This window comes from Bos grunniens, chromosome 1, assembly GCF_055505025.1.
Source record: "Bos grunniens cultivar Pamir isolate PY7600 chromosome 1, Bosgru_T2T1.0, whole genome shotgun sequence".
Taxonomy (NCBI): domain Eukaryota; kingdom Metazoa; phylum Chordata; class Mammalia; order Artiodactyla; family Bovidae; genus Bos; species Bos grunniens.
In genome coordinates this window covers 71,413,884-71,433,901 of record NC_141165.1, presented here as the reverse complement: position 1 = coordinate 71,433,901, position 20,018 = coordinate 71,413,884, and the positions used below count along the sequence as shown (strand labels likewise).

Genomic DNA, 20,018 nt, shown 5'->3' with positions numbered 1-20,018 from the left:
TAAATTTTTAAAAAAACATAACATGGATTTGGTAGAGAGCAGATGCTCAATGACTGTTTTCTTCATTCCACTTGACTCCCAATTACTAATAGATCACATTTGTTACAAACCTAGTAATCTATCAGATACTTCATATTCATTACCTCATTAAATTCTGATAGAAATACCAAGATAGAAGATAAATCGTATGGTTGTTCTACCCAAACTTTCTTCATCAATTATCCCCTTTTCCTTAGTTCTCACTCCTGATAACTCTATTTTTCTCTGCACATAGTTATACATATAAACTTCCTCAGTTTTCCTTTCAGCCTTGCCACAATCACAAATTAAGTTCTTCTCTCACTTTCCCTGCAAAAATAAAAAAGAAATCCCACTCATACCTTAACCCTTCACAACTCGGTTTCTATTTTGTTTTTTTTTTTTCCTGATCAATCTACTAAAACAGCTATTCCCAGTTGGGAATAGATGGTTCCCAAGAAAACCAAAAATTCTTAGCTCTTAAAAATCAGTGGCATTTACTTGGTACTTATTCTGCTTTAGAGTAAATAACATTCTAACCAAGATTAAACAGCCATGAAAGCTAAGCTCTCCTTGGTTGCCAAAATTCACCCTTGTGGTTTCCTTTGCTTATCTGACCACTTCTTTTTAGTCAGCTTCACTGTCTTCTAATCTTCTTTCTCATCCCTTTCTCCTGTCCTCCATACTCTTTTCTTCTTTTATAATTTTACAGTTGACCTTTGAGCATCTGGTGGTGCGTGGGGGAAAGGCATGTGTGTGTGATTTACATGTAGTTTATAGTTGGCCCTCCACATGCGTGGTCACTCTACATCTACAGATTTAACCAACTACCATGTGGTCTGTAGTGTTTACTATTGAAAAATAACTGCATGTAAGTGGACTTGTGCAGTTCAAACCCATAGAGTTTAAAGATCAACTGTATTTTCTATGACTTTGGCTTCAACTGCCTGTTTTATACAAATCAAAACTAGCTGTATGTAGCCCTAACACTACTTATAGTTTTTTTTATCCTTTTTTCAAATCATAGGCTAAATGTCTATTCATATTTCAAATTCAATCAAGGGCAAAACCAAAGATCCCTTATAATTAAGTCTTTTTCCTGACTTCTCTATTTTGCCAAGTGATGCCATCATTCCCTGAGACTTAAAATCATAGAATCACTCTTTTCTCTCATCCTTCATTACCTTGACCTCAGCGGCTACCATATGTTTATCTCTAAAATGTTTCCCCTGTCTCCCTGTCCTCAATTCCTCATCTCCCAATCAGTCTTGGATCTATAACAGTTCTGCTTCAATGAAATTCCTGCTGTTAACATCACTAACATCCTCCGTGTTGAAAAACCAGAAGTCTTGAATCATTTCAGGACTCCTTTTCCTCTTTGCCTTTGGTTATAGCACTCTTTCTTTCTTGAAAGTCTGCTCCTTTGGTTTCTGGTTTCCTCTATACACATATCTCTCCCTCCCATGTAATAGCTTACTGTTGAGTTTATCTATCTATTACAGAACTTATTCACATCACATATTTGGCTGAGAGCTCTTTGAGATTAAAAAACTCTATATCTGCCTAACACATAGTAAGCACGAAGTAAACATCTGTTGAATTAATGAGTGAGGAAATTCTGTTTCATTCCATTCCTTCTGTCACTACTCTGATTGAGACTCTAGTTCCCTCTTACCAGGTCTATTTTACAAGTTTCTTAACCAGCTTCCTTACTTTCAACCTACTCCAAACATTTCCAGGTGTGGTTACCAAGTTAATTTTCCTAATGTAGATCTGTGGAACACATCCTTATCTTACACAAAAACCTTCCAATTGCTCACAGAATTGAACCATACATATGAATTTAGAATTCAGCACCCCACAGTAAAAGTCCAGTGTGCCTTCCATGATCTTTTAAGACTATTGTATAACCCCAAACCTAATATGGCCTTTCACATTCTTTGTGTTTGGTTCCCAAACTCCTTCTGTTGTAATCTTTCATCCTTTAAAGGTCTGCTTTCTCCATAATACTTTTCTTGATCCCACAGGGGTGAATAACTTTTGATCTTTGATATTTTAATCCACATAGGACTATTTATACTACTTTGATGGGTCATAATATTTCCAGCCTATTACTGTGATTAGTGATTGGCCTTATTGAGTGACCTAGCTTGCAAACTTTCTTAGAGCAAGAACTGTGCATTCTTTATTTTATATTCCATCTCATAATGTATTTTCAGTGAACTTTTAGTGAAGTAATAGTTGGTTAGCTATATATATTAAATACTTTGCATTTAATTATCTCCTATCTAAAACACTTTCCCTCAATTCAAGAAGCAAGTTTCTTCATCAGCAAATAGGGCATGCTGAATGCGATTATTTCTAGGTGCACTCAGATTCAGCACCCTCTTTCCTTCTGAGTCATATTTGATCAGCCTATTTTCTTTAAAAATATTTTTTTAAAATTCCCCTTAATGCTCAAGCTCATCTCTAACTTTGACCTAAACCCTTTGACCCAAACACTTCCCCAGTGAATCTGCCTGAAATAACTGCCCATGGAATGGATGCAGTCTCCTCTCTCACACTTCCTACCCTCTTCTTAGCCTACCACAATCTGGTTTCCACATCATCCCTCTACCCAAAATGCTTTTGCAAAGTCAATCACAATCTCTTTGTTGCTAAATACAGTGTGCTGTTCTCAGTCCTTAAGATACTTGACACTTCAGTTCTAAGATAGTCCCAAGTTTTTGTCTTGAGCCCCAAACTCAACTTGAGCTCCATATTTATAGATCCCATTGTCTGCAAAGACACCTTCAACTGAATGTTAAACCCAGTAGAGTGCTCAATAATATTTGTTGAATGGAGAATACCTCCCAAGTCTGCTCTTCTTGGTCTAGGTAAGCATTTCTTAGCCTGTTTCATCCTGTACCCTCTTTTTTATTAGAATATAAAATCCAATGGCCCCTCAGTACCAAACACATTCTGACACAGCTGCCCACCTTTCACCCAGAAGTTTTTGCAGCTTGAGCATGATTGTACATTTCCATCAGACCAAGATGATCTTGTGGAGCATTAGCTTCTGGTGTTTAAACTATTAAAATAATAGCACTTGTTGAATTTTCCAAATGTAAAATTATACTGTAATATTAAATGTATTCATAGACTTTTTGAAACAGTATACAGCCTCTGGAAGATTCTGCTGCCCATAGTGGGTTGAAGTCACATTTCCCTTCCTACTGCTCATCCTCCCAGTTGACAACCCCAGGGTTAGAAGCTCTTTAAGACTGAGTACAGCTAAAAAATTGTGCAACATTTGGTTATAAAGAGCTTAAGTGTTTTTGATCTCTGATTATTTGGGGCATTTTCCCTTTCTTTCCCTCATCCTCTGTTCTCTAACCTCTGTTCATACTTCTAACCCCCCCTTTTATTTTTCTTATTTTCACTGCATTGATCATGGATTGTGCTATCCCTGTGGACAGCTGGACATTTCTTTTTTGGGAGGCCAGAAAAGTAACTTGTCGGTTTTGGAATTTTCTATGAATAAATGCAAGTGACCACGTCCTTGGTTATACATGGAAGTCCAAAAAAAGAAAAAAATTCTGAGTTGCTTTGGGGAAGTCATCCAAGCATTGTTGAGAAGAGAGGCCTTCTTTCCAGATCTGGATTCCCAAGCAAACAAGAGAAATTCACTGAATTCATGCATAAGCCATAGCTGAATTCACATTTTTTGCACAGCAGAAACTAGAGGGGAAGTCTTTACATTCCTTCTGCTCACATCTTTATTTCACTGTGTCCTGCTTGCCCCTATCTTAGAAATGTTAAAATTGCTAAACTATAGGATAAAGTGCTTTGCCCTTCCTTCAGTTTATGAAAGAAATTGAAAATAACTTTGGGCTATTTTTTTCACAGTACATTTTTGCCATTTTACCTATGTATTTACCCTCACTGAGCTAGCTTATATATGTTAAGAAAGCTTTCAATGAAGGAAACTAAACATTATTAAATCTGTTTTTGTAACTGTCTTATTGTAAGAAAAAAACTACAATCTTGCTCTTGGTTTTAGAGCACTTTATAAGGAGTCTATGAATATCAAAAGGCATTTCTTTTAGCCTCCAATTTCCTCTTTGAAGGACATACTCATTAGACTGTGACAACATAGGCAATCTTGAATGGCTGACAGATTGGACACCTTTGCCTAAGAGTTACACTGTTGACAGTCAAGTTTAAGGCTCGAAGAACCTTATAACACCAATTGCTTAAGCCAAAAAGCAGAAGCAAAGACCTAATCAACTTAAAAGAAAACCTATGCAGAAAGTATACGAGTGTGTAGGCAAAAGACTGCTAAAAGCTTTCTAAACCTGGTTTTTCAAAAGGGTTTGTAAAGTGTTTCTCAATTCTCACTCCACGCCCCAAACTCCAAACAAATTACATGTGCTGAGCCATTATAGTTAATGCATGCAGTACTTCCTTCAAATTTTCTAAAAGAGGCCAAATCGATAAAAGCCCTTGTACCTAATCATGTGATTTCATGTATTCTCACAAGTCTATACCTTTGTGGTGTTAAAGCTCCGGACTTGGTTTCGGTGTCAGTGCCCTCTTTCTAGGCATTAACTTTCTATTATCATTTAAGTAGATTCTGCATTGATCATTTAATGTGCAAATTAAGAATATAGTTTCTATTGCAGTATACAGTAGAATTTACGATACACAACTGAAAAAAGAGACTCAAATTCATGTCCAGCATCATATTACTAAACTAGTTATTTCTCCCTCTTCTATTTCTTTTCTCATTCTTAATATTGTCCTTTCCTCCATCATTAACTTTCTGTTCAAAGTTCCATACAAATTAGCAATGTCCGAGTTTTGCTTTAGCACCCTGGATTCATCCCCATGGGCAGCAACAAGCAAATGTGTGTGAAATCCCTCTTATGTCCAAGAATCATGGAGACTGTCCTCTGCATCCTCCAAGAAGTCCCACTGAAAAATACTGTTTTCATAACTAAGTGCCTGACAAGCTAAGATACTGATATTTTTTTCCCTCATGGAAAACGTGTAATGGTATTTTTTTTCAATTGCTACATAATTCTCAAGACTATTAAGTACGATAAGAACTACTACCAGGAAGACTTTGAGGGTGTGCTAAGCAGATCACTGGGCTTAGATATGCATCTTTAGTTTTAGGAGCTGGGCGAGTCAACGTGCTCCTGCATAATAGAGGTAAGAGTAATTTAAAGATGGAAAGAGAAGGGGGGAGCCAAGGACAGAAGAGCTAGGGAAGCTGGGTAGACTATGAGGGAAGGGCCAGAGAGGAACCTTCAGTGTTGGCAAACTAAGGCACTTTGCAGACCAGAATGTTTGAGTGGTTTGACGAGAGATATACATATAAACTATTCCCCTCATTTTTCCCTCAGTAAAATCTTCACTGCTCACTCACTCTTCTGTGAAAGAGGGTTCTATTGGTGAACACAAGGAAAAGTTGATATCTGTGACTGTGGGTTGACCCTGGACAAAACCAGCAAGAGGTTATGCATGTGGCAGAGACAGCAAGGTCAGCTAATATCCGTGTTACCCCAAGAAGGCCCAGGTATCAGAGAGAAATTGTACAAATCTTAACTATGTTGAACTGGTTCAGGGTGATTTTCAGGTCCACTATATCCTTCTACTTTTCTGTATATTCATTCTATTAATTTTCAAGAGTTTGATATTGAAACACCAACTAAAAATCTTAATTTATCTGCTTAAGAAATAATTGTATTATACAGTATAACTATATCTAACTTTGTTCTGTATTTTCCAAGTCTCAGGTAAATGTGTTAATATACTTCCATAACTTAAGAAAGAGCAAATAAATCAGACTGGGACTTAATCCACATAGTCACATACTGCCTATATTAACAAAGTCCAGTCACTGCATCTTTCTGATCCTGCAGTATCTCCACTATAAAATGGGCATAATGATAGCAGGCTTTGGGGTTTTCAGGAGGATTACGGCTAAAATGTACAAAATACTCACTATATGGAAGTTACTTTTTTAATGATGTTTTTTCCCATTTTTGCTGTAGCTGCTGAAAACCCTGAACCAAGTCCGTGACTCAAAAAAAAAAAAAAAAAAAATTGAAATGTAGTCTTCAGATATATTGTATGTTTCTTCCTGAGTTTTAAACTAAATTTTATTTTTTCTACTCATAATTATTCACTCATCCTATATCTATTCTGTTGCATTACAATCTGCAGCAAAACCCTTATAAAAAGTGGTATTAAAGAATTTCTATTATCCTCCCCAGATCCCCATAGTAAATTTTAGGACATGAAGAGAATTGAAGCATCTTCTTCCATGTTAAATGCTGCTGCCCTGCTTATAATTTCATGGAGTTGTATGACCAATACTTGGAGTGACCATGGCATTGATTAAAACCTGTCCCAAACTGTCTTGCCTTGTCCCCTTTATTATCTAGCATTGGCTCCCATCTGGGATTAACAATGAGGCATCATCTGTGGAAACTTGGTTTTATCTTCTTTATCTTTGCATCACTACCAACTAAGCTGATCAGACCCAACCATCACAATCACGCCAAAATGCCTGCCCCATCCATAGGAGGCAAGAAAAGAAACAAGCAACAGATAACATTTCTATCACACCTGAGAGAAGCAAGGCCCAAAAATGCCAGTGATTAGTCCATCATCAATACAAAACTGCAATTAAAACCCAGCCAATCACCTTCCTGCATTCTCAGCACTACAGAAGGTGAGTGCTTAACACACTCATTTACTCAGGCAATCCATAGCTTGTCAGGACATCAAGTCATGGACACATTTATTTGATTCTACTGAAGACAACAGCTTCCGATGACACAGCTTATGCAGGGGCCAGAGCCCCCACCCTGGAAAGATCAGAGCTATACAAGCCTCATCTCCACCTTTGAAATTTATTTTAGTTCATGAAAGCATCAAAATCTCAATACCATCACTGTAATGGAAAGGTAGCACCCAGTTCCTAGTGCAAAACCCAAGGAAGTTTTAATGTTACACAAAAGAAAACAGAACTTTAAAATAAATCACAGGTGCTTCAGAGTTCTGACAAATGTGTGCCCTTTTTCTTTCCTCTGATAACTTCCGAAAACAGCACAAAGACCAAAGTTTCTAAACTTTCCAGAAGTGGGTTTTCGCTTGTTTGTCTTTGGTTTTGTTTTGGCTTAGCAAATAGTACAGCATATGGCATATCAATTGTTATATCCAGGAACAGAAGGCTGTAAGCAAAAGACTTGAGAAGTTTCCCCTTGCCCCAGTGGTCAGCTGGGAAATACCATGCTCTCCAGTTTCTCCAAATCCAGGTGTTTACAGAACAGTGTTTATACCTACGTTGAGGGAAAGAGGAAACACTCATTTCTCCACTAGCAAGAGCTCTAGAGCAGGCAGTCCTTGACAAACCAAGCAAACAGGAACCTTAGCTGAATTTCAGACTGGATTATGTATTCCTTAGCAAGTCTTCACCGTCATCATTCTTTACAACTACACCAAAACAAATTACCTCTAGCCCTTACCACAAGTACTTCAAGATAACATAGAAGAGCAATTTTGCAAAACGCTTACAAGATTGACTAGACATGAAATTAGTAAGTAAAAGACAAAGTATTATTGTTCAGGTACCAATTTGGCTTAGCAATAAAACTAAAACGACGTCTAAATAATAAACTTATTCTTTAAGAACTAGCAACAATCTTTACCAAACAAGTTTAATTTTTAGAAAAAGGAATGAAATCAATATTATAAGAAAAATCTGTGTAACTGTTACCATTAAATACATCTTTCAAACAAAAGCACTTTTATGTTGAGCTTCTCTATCAGTCTGAGATCACAGGCAGTGATTACAATGGTAGAGTACAGCAGGTCTAGAACATGACTGTGTCCATGTAGATGACACAACAATTCGACTTGCTTTCACAGGAAAAAACCACTTAGATGCGTGAAAAAGTGTGCCAATTAGTTTTACTCTTCTCCCTCCCTCCCACCCCTCAGGTTTTAATCATCTGTTTTGTAGCAACTGTTGTAAATTATGGGTAACAACAACCTTGGAACTTCAATTCCAATACAAACCAATACCCACTGCCACCGTCTTGGCAGTCTGCCATGCATGCTATTTTACGGTTAGGCATTAGGAGGCAGCAAATGGCTCAAAACTACAGGCAAAGATAAATGAGTAGGAAGTTGGAAAAGAGACCCGAAGCAGCAAAAGCATAGAAAACAGATTTCATCTTAAATACAAACTTCCAGGAATTTAGATTTGCTATGAGGAATAGTTAGAAGGGGAAAGTGTTTGGCCCTCATAGAGACCTCTGTGAAACCTTCTGGATCCTACTTTCCATTTCATCATCTCTAAGAAACTAGTTACCTTAAGGGTTAAACAACATAGGTCTCCGTTTCATTTAAACTTGTTTTCTGGCTCCAGAGAGAAAGGTCTCAGGGTTGCCTATGTGGAATTCTCAGGTCAGTGCCCACACTAATGCAGATACTGTTCATCTAGGAGACATTAGAACTGATGCTGCCCCATATCCCTTTGTTCCAATTTAAAGTATTTACATATTTTAAATATGCACCATAGTTATGTAAAAATGCCAATGCTCCATGTATGTTTAAAAAAAATACTTGTGACATGTGCTCTCATTAAAAGTAATATGTCCTTAGACAACACATGTCATTATTTTTAGGAAGCTGAAAACAGACTTCACTTTTCTTAAAAAGGGATAATCTCTCTCAACAAAGCTCATTGCAATTATAATGCTTTATTAAATTACAGGAAACGTAACTTAAACAGCCTTAAAAATGTTTGATTAGTTTATAATATCAAAACAACTCTTGCCTTTCTCTCTGGATATTTACTTTAAAGAAGTAAGCTCATGTAGCTTACACAAGAATTTTATTTCAAGCACAAGTAGAAAGGGCATGATTGATAGGAGTCAGAACTATAAATGTACATGGAGAAAAGACAGTTTTCTATCTTTCATCTCCAAGATAGTTGCCTGCAATTTTGTGCATTGTTTCTTGAATTGTTGTGCTAAGAATGCATACATTACATGCCACACAAAACTTAGCTATTACAGAATACACAGAGTAAAGTAGTAGTGAAAAAGACACTCATCAGCACAATATTGTGATACACAGTTAAATCGAACCAAAAGTCATTCGCATCAAATAATGCAAATGCTGCACAAAACGTATTTTCCTTCTGAGCATGCATGCTGATTCCAAACTCCTCCAAAAACCGAATTTCAGCTTTACTATGTTTAACTATTAACAGTAATTGAAAAAAATATCACACATTACTTACTATTTTGAAGACATCTATGCCATCCTTCTGAATTCAAAGGGGTGAAGAGGAATCACTGAAATCTATCAGGCAAAAGGAGAGAAAAATAGCAAATATTAGTTGTCTGAAAATTAGCATCTTCAGGTTTTCTTGAAGTACTTCCCGAAGAATCCCAAACCAGTGAAGAAAAAGTTGGAGAAAAACATCACACACATCACCAGCCGACTTTCTCCACAAACCCATGCAGCTCCAAACTTTAAAGGCTAAATTGCTGAGCATCCTGAGTGAGCAAATATCCGACTTCTGTATCACTGGTTACATACACAATTTCAGTAAGACGAATGCATCTCCAAATCTGTGGTTACTTTAATGTATTATCCAGATTTTCCCCCATTTCTCTCCCTGTCTCTCTTTTCCATTCACATTTTTCTTCCTACAAAATGCACATAGGTCTGTTCTTCCTTGTACCCGAGTCAGGCCTGGCTTTGAAATGCATTTCAATCTCTCAACACAGACTGCTTTCATTGCATTTAGAGTCCCACTAAGGCCCAGCTTTAAAAGCTACTGATTCTTTTTTTCTTTAGCCTTCCTCACAAAGGAAGGGTATTTTGTAAATTACCAGCTCGTTCAGATCAACAAAAGGTACTTTCATAGAAAGCCCCATTTGATTTTGCTCAAATTTGATTACAAGGATGGAGAAAAGGAAAGGAAGTCAAAAAGAAAAACCCCAGATGGCTTTTTCATTCATCTCAGTGAATGAGCTTTATCTGTGCCTTTTGAAACTGTAGCAGTGGAAAAGCATTTCTGTTGGCTTAAAAAACTTGACAAAAATTATTGGTTTGCCATTTCTCATGTAACAGCCATTGGGAACTGGATGAAAAGACTTTTTCATGGGATCGCCTGCTTGGATCAAAATAATGGAGATTAGGTATTTCATTATAAATTACAGTGGGAGATAGAGCAGGCTGTCATATTAATAGCAACCTGCTCATGGCCTTCAATGGTAGCTATTCTCCTAGACAAAGGACCAAGGGGGTTGTCTATTGAACTTGTACTTTAGGCCTGATCAATTTTCTATCATCAAGGCAAAAGGTGAGATGACTAACAAAGGAATTCACACATGAGTGACCTCATAAGCCTACAGATAAAACAGCTTAAAAAAGCAAAATACATCCTGAAATTATGGATGATAAACTATATAAAGAAGAAGACAGAGTGTGAGAGTGAGAGAGGAAAGAGCAATGGTCTATAATTCTCCTCTCTTCTTGGCCAAATGGACACATTAAAAGCTACTTGTTTTCAGCTGCAGATAATTGCAACGTTCGGTTTGCAGTGGTCTGCTTTAAATCCTTCAGCTGACTTCTTTTTTTTTCCTCAGCACAGCTCCAGTCATTTCATTCACTATTAACAACAGCATTGTGTTCAAGACAAAGCTTCAACCGAGTCACACTTAAAAATAAAAACTAGAAAGAATCCCAAGCAGCACAGGCTTCAAGATATTACACAGCTGAACGTGCGTTTGTTATTTTGCTCCAGGTTACCAGCCTCTTGCCTGCCTCTCCGTGTGCACGTTTTTCTTAGATTTTAAATCATTTGAAGTCTAAGCTGGACCTGTGACTAAAAGAAATAGAATCTTAATGAAGCCTAATGAAACGTGATTCTATGAAGATTCTTTTGAAGAATAGTGATGATAAAATACAAATCAAAGAAGCAGTGTAGGAAAGGTGATTGATTTTCATCCAACCACATGGAATAATTTAGATTCCCCATTGAAGTTGCCCAGATCACTGTAGAAATTGCTAAAATTTTCTTCCCTATTATACTTGCAAGGAAATTTCAGCTTCTCTTTAAAAAAATAATTGGCATTTCTTCCTGCTAGTCTTAGTGTTCCTTGAATTCAGGATGATAGTATTCATGTCTCAGAGAGATAAAACCTGGGTTACTAAAGGTTATTATTACCTGGAAATGCAGATACATGTAACACTTTCTGCATATCACATAAAGCAAATGAAAAGTAAAAAGACATGTGAGCAGGATATATTTTTACTGTGCTATTTTTTAAACCAAAAGGTAGTATAAGATCATTAATATAAAAGGGCTTCCTACTGCCTGAAAGCTTGAGAAAGAACCATAAATATGCCTTGTGACAGCAGCTGTCAAAATAAGGCTACATTTTGAAAGGCACCCTTGACAGGTGTAATGACCCCCAAATCCTGGGCACAAGCAGTCTGAGTACACACTCATATATAAAGTAGTAATGACATACAGAAGGTCACTTGTGTAAAGATCAAGAAAACAAGGTTATAGTATTATCTGAGGCATATACACAAATGATTCATTCGGATAAAATTTTACCTCCTTTGTTTTTAGGGGACCCTTGATCCTTCAGCTATTTTAACCACTCAGAGAGACCATGACTTCAAGGTAATACAAGAGGGACTAACTTACAGCGGTGGAAGTCCGTGTGTCTGCTCTTCCCACTATCGGTGTAAATGGAAATGGATACGAACTTTCCAAAGGGTAAACTGGACAGCATTCTTCAAGAGTTTGAAAGCCTTCATAACTCTTCATCCAGTTATTCCATCTCTAGGAATCTTCCTAGTACAAACTATCAGAAATGCAGATAAAGACTTTCTTTCCACAAAGATAATTATACAGTGAGTCAGACAGTTATAGGATAGTGATTAGGACTTCAAGTTGTAGAGCCAGACTTGCTGAGTTCCAATTTAACTTCACCAGCTTCCAATGACAACCTCATGACTTTCATTATTAACCTCTCTATGCCTCAGTTTTCTCATCTGTAAAGTGGGGATCTCAAAAGTATATTACAAAAATTAAAAGAGTTAATATATATAAAGCACTAAAGCTGTGGCTGAAACATAAGTACTAAGTAGGTATTAGATATTTTTATTATAAATGCTTAAATTTGGAAATTACCAACTAAATTGTGATAAATACAACAGAATGTAGTATGCCCATTAGAGATCCTTTTCTTACTGACATGGGAAAATATTCATACTAACTGAAAAATTAAGGATATAAAACTCCATATATTACGTGATGGGCTTCCTTGGTGGTTCAGACGGTAGAGAATGCAGGAGACCTGGGTTTGATCCCTGGGGTCAGGAAGAGCCCCTGGAGAAGGAAATAGCAATCCACTCCAGAACTCTTGCCTGGAGAATCCCATGAGCAGAGGACCCCGGTGAACTACAGTCCATGGGGTCGCAAAGAGTTGGAGATGACTGAGAGACTAAGCACACAGATTTGATATATATATAAATATATGAATAGTATATGTGTTTTATATATATAATATAGATATGTACATTAAAAGTGGCAATAGTATTTATTCTTGGATAATGTAATTTCAAGTGCCATTTATTTTCTTTTTACATTTTAATTTTTAAAGGAAATTAAACATTTTTTAACTCTTATTTTTATGAGTTGGTTTATGAAGGAGGAGGAAAACTAGGAGGAGCACCAAGCCACAAGCAGTATTTATGAAACAGAGGTAGGCCAGGCTAAGGGGAGGGCTTCCCAGGTGGTGCTATGTGGTAAAGAACCCGGCTGCCAATTCAGGAGACATAAGAGATGCCAGTTTGATCCCTGGGTCAGGAAGATCGCCTGGGAGAGGGCATGGCAACCCATTCCAGTATTCTTGCCTGGAGAATCCCATAAACAGAGGAGGAGCCTCGTGGGCTACAGTCCATAAGGTCGCAAAGAGTCAGACACTACTGAAGCAACTTAGCACAGCACACAGGCTAAGGGGGAAGTCAGAGTCTATGCCAAAGCCTGCTTCAGTGTTTAGCACTAAGATAAGGAAACGAGATGTGCTTGCACAACTGGGAATTGCTAAGCTTAAAGTTTAAAATACAAACAAAATCCAAACATAATGGATCCACAAAAATTCCTGCCCCAAGGAGCTGTCAGTACAAAGGCGTCAGACAACAGGGGAAGATATGCATAAACCAACATATACAGATTCTGGGTAACATAGACAATTGAGATCCAATCAGGGGCAGAAGACAAAGCCAAAGACTCCTAAGAAGTTTCAACAGGGCCCAAGTAGTAACCTAATCTGTTGCAGGTGAGGCTAAATATAGAGACTTGCAGGTTGCAGCCAAGAAAATGCTTCTCTATGGCAAATGTCTAGAAAAGGAGAGTAAAGACCAAGAGGTAGGAACTTGGCCTTTTTCTCCATGTACCCATGGGGAGCCATAACCTAAGCACAGGAAGGGAGGTACATAGAAGAGCAGACCTTACCCCTTACCCCTGTTAATTGCTCAGTCAAGCTTGAACTGGGGTGGGGGGTGGGGGATGGGGGCGAGGGGAGGGAGGGAAAGTGAGAAGCCTAGAGTGTTTAACTGGGTGCACCAGTATTTAGCAACAATATGTGACTGGAAAGTTATGGAATATCCCAAGATATTATTAACTGCCAGGAACATGACAGAGCATAGCTGAAGCTGCAGAGAAGAGAACTGAATACAGATTACTCAGTATAGGAATTACATGTATATCATGCCTTTGTTACAAGGAAAAAACAATGGCAATTTAAGTTCTAGACTTTTCAAGAAACTTCTGTTAATAAAAAGAAAACTTCTAGAATATGGAAGTGCCATAGCTAGCAATTCCACTTCTGGGTATACATCCAATTATGTATACTGCTGCTGCTGCTAAGTCGCTTCAGTCATGTCCGACTCTGTGCGACCCCATAGACAGCAGCCCACCAGGCTCCCCCGTCCCTGGGATTCTCCAGGTAAGAACACTGGAGTGGGTTGCCATTTCCTTCTCCAATGCATGACAGTGAAAAGTGAAAGTGAAGTCTCTCAGTCATGTTCATGGTGCTATTACCTTATATGCTTCAGTAAGGCATAGCTGTGTTGACAGCAGGGAAGACCAGGTGAAGAAGAAAACGATGAGCTTGAAACTCAGACAGAAGGGTTTTCCTAGGGACTTGGTGGCCAATTCATTTACAAAGAGTACATAACCAACATTACCATTCATGTTGGTAAATAATCTAAATAATTATTCTTAATCTGTCCACATATCAGCCTGGCTCCCTTTCAAGGCATGTTGATACATATCGTGCCTTTCTGCAAATTATGAAAGATGTTTCCTCTGGGAGGATGAGTTATTAAATGGCACCCTTCTCCCCACCCCAGGGCATACACTGGATCAGCATAACTCCTGGCTAGATTTTACCCCCTATTTGCTGCTCTGGCATCTCAGTGAAGTGTACAAATTTTAAAAGTGACAAAACATAGCAAGCCCCTAAAATAGACAAGAGTTCCCTAAAATAGACAAAATAACTCAAGGTCTAAAATATGTGTTCCTTTCAGAACTACAAGGAACCCAACTCTTACAATCACATCTCTGTGAATGGTATTTATTTTTTATTGAAGTATAGTTGATTTACAATGTTTCAGGTGTACAGCAAAGTGATTCCATCATATATTTATATGGATGTACATATACTGTAAAATTGTAAATATATATATGTATATGTATTATTTTTTATTCTTTTCCATTATAGGGAAGAAGTACAAGATTTTGAGTACTTACTGTGCTATACAGTAGGACTTTATCTGCTTTATATATAGCAGTGTGGTACCTGTTAATTCCAAATTCTAAATTTATCCTTTCCCCCACCTTTATCCCCTTTGATAACCATAAGTTTGTTTTCTATGTTTGTGAGTCTATTTCTGCTTTTTAAATAAGTTCATTTGTATCACTTTTTAGATCCCACATATAAGTGATATCAGACCGTATTTGCCTGATTTTCTTCACTTAGTATACTAATCTCTAGGTCCATTCATATTGCTGCCAATGGCATTATTTCATGACTAATATTTCATTGTGTGTGTGTGTATATATACATATATATATATTCATATACACACTACATATATATATGCATATATATACCACATCTTTATCCATTCATCTGTTGATGGACATGTAGGTTGCTTCCATGTCTTGGCTATTGTAAATAGTGGTGCTATAAACATGGGGTACATGTATCTTTTTCAATTAAGGTTTTCTCTGTATAAATGCCCAGAAGTGGGATTTCTAGATCATATAGAAACTCCATTTTTATTTTTTTAAGTAACCTCCAAACTGCTCCCCATAGTGGCTGCACAAGTTTACATCCCCACCAACAGTATTGGAGGGTTCCCTTTTCTTATAAATTTTATTGAAAATTTACATTTCCAACCCTGGCCTCCTATCCAAACTAATGCTACATTTCAGGTAAACTATGGGCTGCAAGGAGATTCAACCAGTCCATTCTGAAGGAGATCAACCCTGGGATTTCTTTGGAAGGAATGATGCTAAAGCTGAAACTCCAGTACTTTGGCCACCTCATGCGAAGAGTTGACTCACTGGAAAAGACCCTGATGCTGGGAGGGATTGGGGGCAGGAGGAGAAGGGGACGACAGAGGATGAGATGGCTGGATGGCATCACTGACTCGATGGACGTGAGTCTGAGTGAACTCAGGGAGTTGGTGATGGACAGGGAGGCCTGGTGTGCTGCGATTCATGGGGTCGCAAAGAGTCGGACACGACTAAGCGACTGAACTGAACTGAACTGATGGGCTTCCCTGGTGGCTCAGATGGTAAATGATAAGACATTGCTATTAGGCTATGACACTGAAGCCTCAAATCAACATATCCAAATATCTTTATATGCCCTTTCCCACACACAAAAAACCCCAGCTCCCTCTCCTTCTGATTTCCCTCTGATTCTGTTCATATTATCATAAGTGCCCAGACCCAAAATAACAATAACATATCTGAATCATTCCTTTCTTTTGTGCTTCACAGGCAATAAATATGAGTCAATTTTCTCCTTGATCTCTATATTCAGACTTCCAGCTCTTTCCTAAGTCACATACAGTCCTGAAAATATAAGATATAATTTTTCAAGGTTCTGTAATTAACCCTCTCATCTTCTCTCTCCATGGCCTCATTCAGGAAAGCAGTAATTCTCTCCTTTGACTTACTGTCTGTTGACTCTCTAACTCACCTTTCCTGAAACTCTCTCTCCCTGGATTCTTGGATTCTGACCACCTCCCTGATTCTCCAGTGCCTCTAATTCCACATTCCTGGCTCCAGCAATTTCATTGAGGGACTCTTCCTTATCCCTGAAAGATTCTATTTTGATCCTCTTCTCTCTACATATTCTCAGGCCACCTTTTCCTCTTTAAGATCACCTATGATCTGTATGCTGCTGCTGCTACTGCTGCTAAGTCGCTTCAGTTGTGTCCGACTCTGTGAGACCCCATACACGGTAGCCCATCAGGCTCTCCCATCCCTGGGATTCTCCAGGCAAGAACACTGGAGTGGGTTGCCATTTCCTTCTCCAATGCATGAAAGTGAAAAGTGAAAGTGAAGTTGCTCAGTCGTGTCCAACTCTTAGCGACCCCATAGACTGCAGCCCACCAGGCTCCTCCATCCATGGGATTTTGCAGGCAAGAATACTGGAGTGGGGTGCCATTGCCTTCTCAGATGATGTGTATGCTAATGGTTCCCAAATCTACTCCCCTGCTCTAGTCCTAAAGCCAGCTCATTATGTTAAAAAATTAACCTCATTGTTTTCCACAAGGCTTCAGGGAATGGGAGAAACAAGTTGTGGGGGCAGGAGTGGAGAGACAAAGGGGAGAGGGTGATAAGAGGAGACAGTGAGGGAAGGGGAGGAAAAGGAAAGAGAAGGGCAGCTCAAACAAACATTCTTCAGAGCAAATAATCTTCCTTTTCTATCTGGGCAAAAAGCAACACTTTTTCTCAAGAAACAAATCCCAAGCCCATGCTTGTTGTGTCTTTCAGTCTCAACCCCTATTACTCACCAAAACCTCTGAATTACATCTTATAAATTCCTCTACATTTTCTCCTCTTCTTTTTAGTCAAATTCCCGTTGTTCTCATTTGGATCTGAAGCAGCTATGACTTAACCAACTACAATGTCCAAACTGGGTTCCCACTCAGATTCTCAAAATTTATTCTCTACCTGGACATTACAATAATTTTTCTAAAGGAAAAATCTACTCATTTCACTTCTGATTAAAATTCTTCAATAGTACCCCCATGATATAGAGCTGCGCTAACCAAAATACATCACCTGGGAGCTTGTTAGAAATGCAAAAACTCAGACCCCATTCCAGACCTACTGAACAAGATCTGCATCTTAACAAGATCTCGAGGTGTTTCATGTGGGCATTATATCTGAGACACACTGATCTAAAGAATAAAATATATTTGTGAGCTCACCAATGGGCTTCCCAGGTGACGCTAGTGGTAAAGAACCCTCCTGCTAAATGCAGGAGATGCAAGAGATGCGGGTTCAGTCCCCATGTTGGGAAGATCCCCTGGGGGAAGGCATGGCAACCCACTCCATATTCTTGCCTGGAGAACCCCATGGAGAGAGAGCCTGGTGGGCTATAGTCCCTAGGGTCACAAATAGTTGGACACGATTGAAGCAATTTAGAACACATGCACACATGTGAGCTCACCCACAGGCCAGTCACAACCTTCACAAGCTGCTGCCCATGTATCTTTCCAGCTTCAGCTTCAGCCTTTACCCTTCCACACTCCTTTCCTGCCTCAGGGCCTTTGTAGAAGACATTCTTTTTCCAGATTACCCTTCCCTACCTCATCCTGCAATACCTGATTCATCTCACATCTTCATACAAGGTCTTAAGACCAAATGTTTTGTTTCAAGAAAATAAATGTTTTAAAGAAAACATATTAGACTAGTGTCTGCACTTGGCATGAGCTGTTTTTCCATGAAATTTTTGTTTCAGCTGAACATTGTACTTTTAATTGCAATTGGTCATGATCTAGAATGCATTTCTTATTGTAGGTATAAACCCCCAAAACTCTAAGTCCTAAAGTACCCTAAAATGCCTTCTCTAAGTTCAGAGGTCAGAAGGGCCTCAGAGCTTTGCCATGGTGAAAGTGAAAGTGAAGTGAAAGTGAAGTCGCTCAGTCGTGTCCAACTCTTTGCAACCCAATGGACTGTAGCCTATCAGGCTCCTCCGTCCATGGGATTTCCCAGGCAAGAGTGCTGGAGTGGATTGCCATTTCCTTCTCCAGGGGATCATCCCAACCCAGGAATCGAACCCGGGTCTCCCACATTGCAGGCAGACGCTTTACCCATCTGAGCTACCAGGGAAGCCCCATGGTGGACATACCTTTATTATAAAACTAATTACATTTTATGAAAATAAAATTTTGCATATCTATTTCCTCATCAGACCATGAGTTCTTTCTGGGTCAGGGCTATTGCTTCTCCATCTTTGAAAATCAGAATCCTAGCACAGTCAATGTTTTTTCCAGGAATGAATGAATAACAGCATTAATGAAATATGTCCCACTATAAATGCTAGTGTTGAGGCAGCAGAGGACCACACAGGGACAAAGTCATGCCTTTGAGTGGTGGCCCAGAATCTGAGGGAAGGCTGTGGGCTTCAGCTAGACTGACTTCATTCATTTCTGAATCCCTACTTTGTCCCATAGGACTGTGTCACCTGGAACAACCTACCTAACCTCATAGGTTTTCAACTTCCTCCTCTGAAAAATGAGTATGTGCTTAGTCACTCAGTTGTGTCTGACTCATTGTGACCCCAGGACTGCAGCCTGCCAGGCTCCTCTGTCCATGGGAATTCTCCAGGCAAGAATACTGGAGGGGGTTGCCATGCCCTTCTCCAGGGTATCTTCCCAACCCAGGGATCAAACCCAGGTCTCCTGCATTGCAAGCGGATTATTTACCATCTTAGCCACCAGGGAAGCCTAAGAATACTGGAGTGGGTAGCCTATCTCTTCTCCAGGGGAACTTCCTGACCCAGGAATCAAACCAGGGTCTCCTGCATTGCAAGCACATTTTTTACCAGCTAAGCTACCCAGGAAGCCCCCCAAAATGAGGATGTTATTTTTAATTTTCCAAGGGTAAGATAGGTGAAATAACATTGCATAAAATAAACTTAACACAGTATCTAGAATGTGTGTATCTAGAATATACCTAGAATATAGTAAATGCTCTGTAATATTTGTACTGGTGTAAGAATTAAATATGACAGTATCTACCACACACCTGCCACACGGTAGGCACTCAGGGATGGCAGTGATGATTACAGCTAGGCAATTTATTGGGATTTTTAATATAAGGGAATAACATTGAAAAATCTAACTTCTTATTTTAACTTGGGAGTAAAAATGGGACTCCCCACATGACACAGGAGTGTTTTACTTTGTCTTTAGCACATATCACCTTTAACACTTACATCATCCTTAGCTATATACCACATTTAGCATTTGTCCCCTCCACCAAAAATATAAGCTGCATGAACGCAGAAATACTATCTGGCTTGGTTACCATTATTTATCAAGCACTTAAAATAGTGCCTGACAGAGAGTAGGGAGAATAAGCACTGAACAATTATTTGTTGAAAAAATGGAATACTGGCCAAGCCTTATGTCCTTCAAATCTGGACTTGCCTTGGTCTAAGGGGGAGGTGAGTCTTTTTTGGTTAAAAAAAAAAAAAAGAGTTAGATGGGCTGGGCCACTCCCAAGTCAACCCTGAACAGGTCTTTGTTTTCAAAGCCCTAGGCCTATGGATATCATGTTCAAGTGTTTCGGAAGGGAAAACACCAAGGCTTCAGAGTTCCAAGATTGAGGAGGATAAGTGGCCTCACTTCTGCAAGATTCCCCAAACTGAGCATAG

General features: G+C 38.8%; 1 long non-coding RNA gene across 10 annotated transcripts in view; it reads right to left on the bottom strand.

Moving 5' to 3' along the window:
- Positions 1-20,018, bottom strand: part of LOC147379598 (uncharacterized) — a 436,432-nt gene that overhangs the window by 342,023 nt on the left and 74,391 nt on the right. For 7 of the 10 annotated variants that reach the window (XR_015162171.1, XR_015162173.1, XR_015162162.1 and 4 more), the window contains exons 2-3: positions 11,750-11,909; positions 9,323-9,384 (exon numbers count right to left, since the gene is read on the bottom strand). This is a non-coding gene — a long non-coding RNA (uncharacterized LOC147379598). Of the gene's footprint in view, positions 1-6,674; positions 7,353-9,322; positions 9,385-11,749; positions 11,910-20,018 lie in introns of those variants that run through there. The other 3 variants (XR_015162159.1, XR_015162177.1, XR_015162174.1) reach the window with 3 other exon arrangements.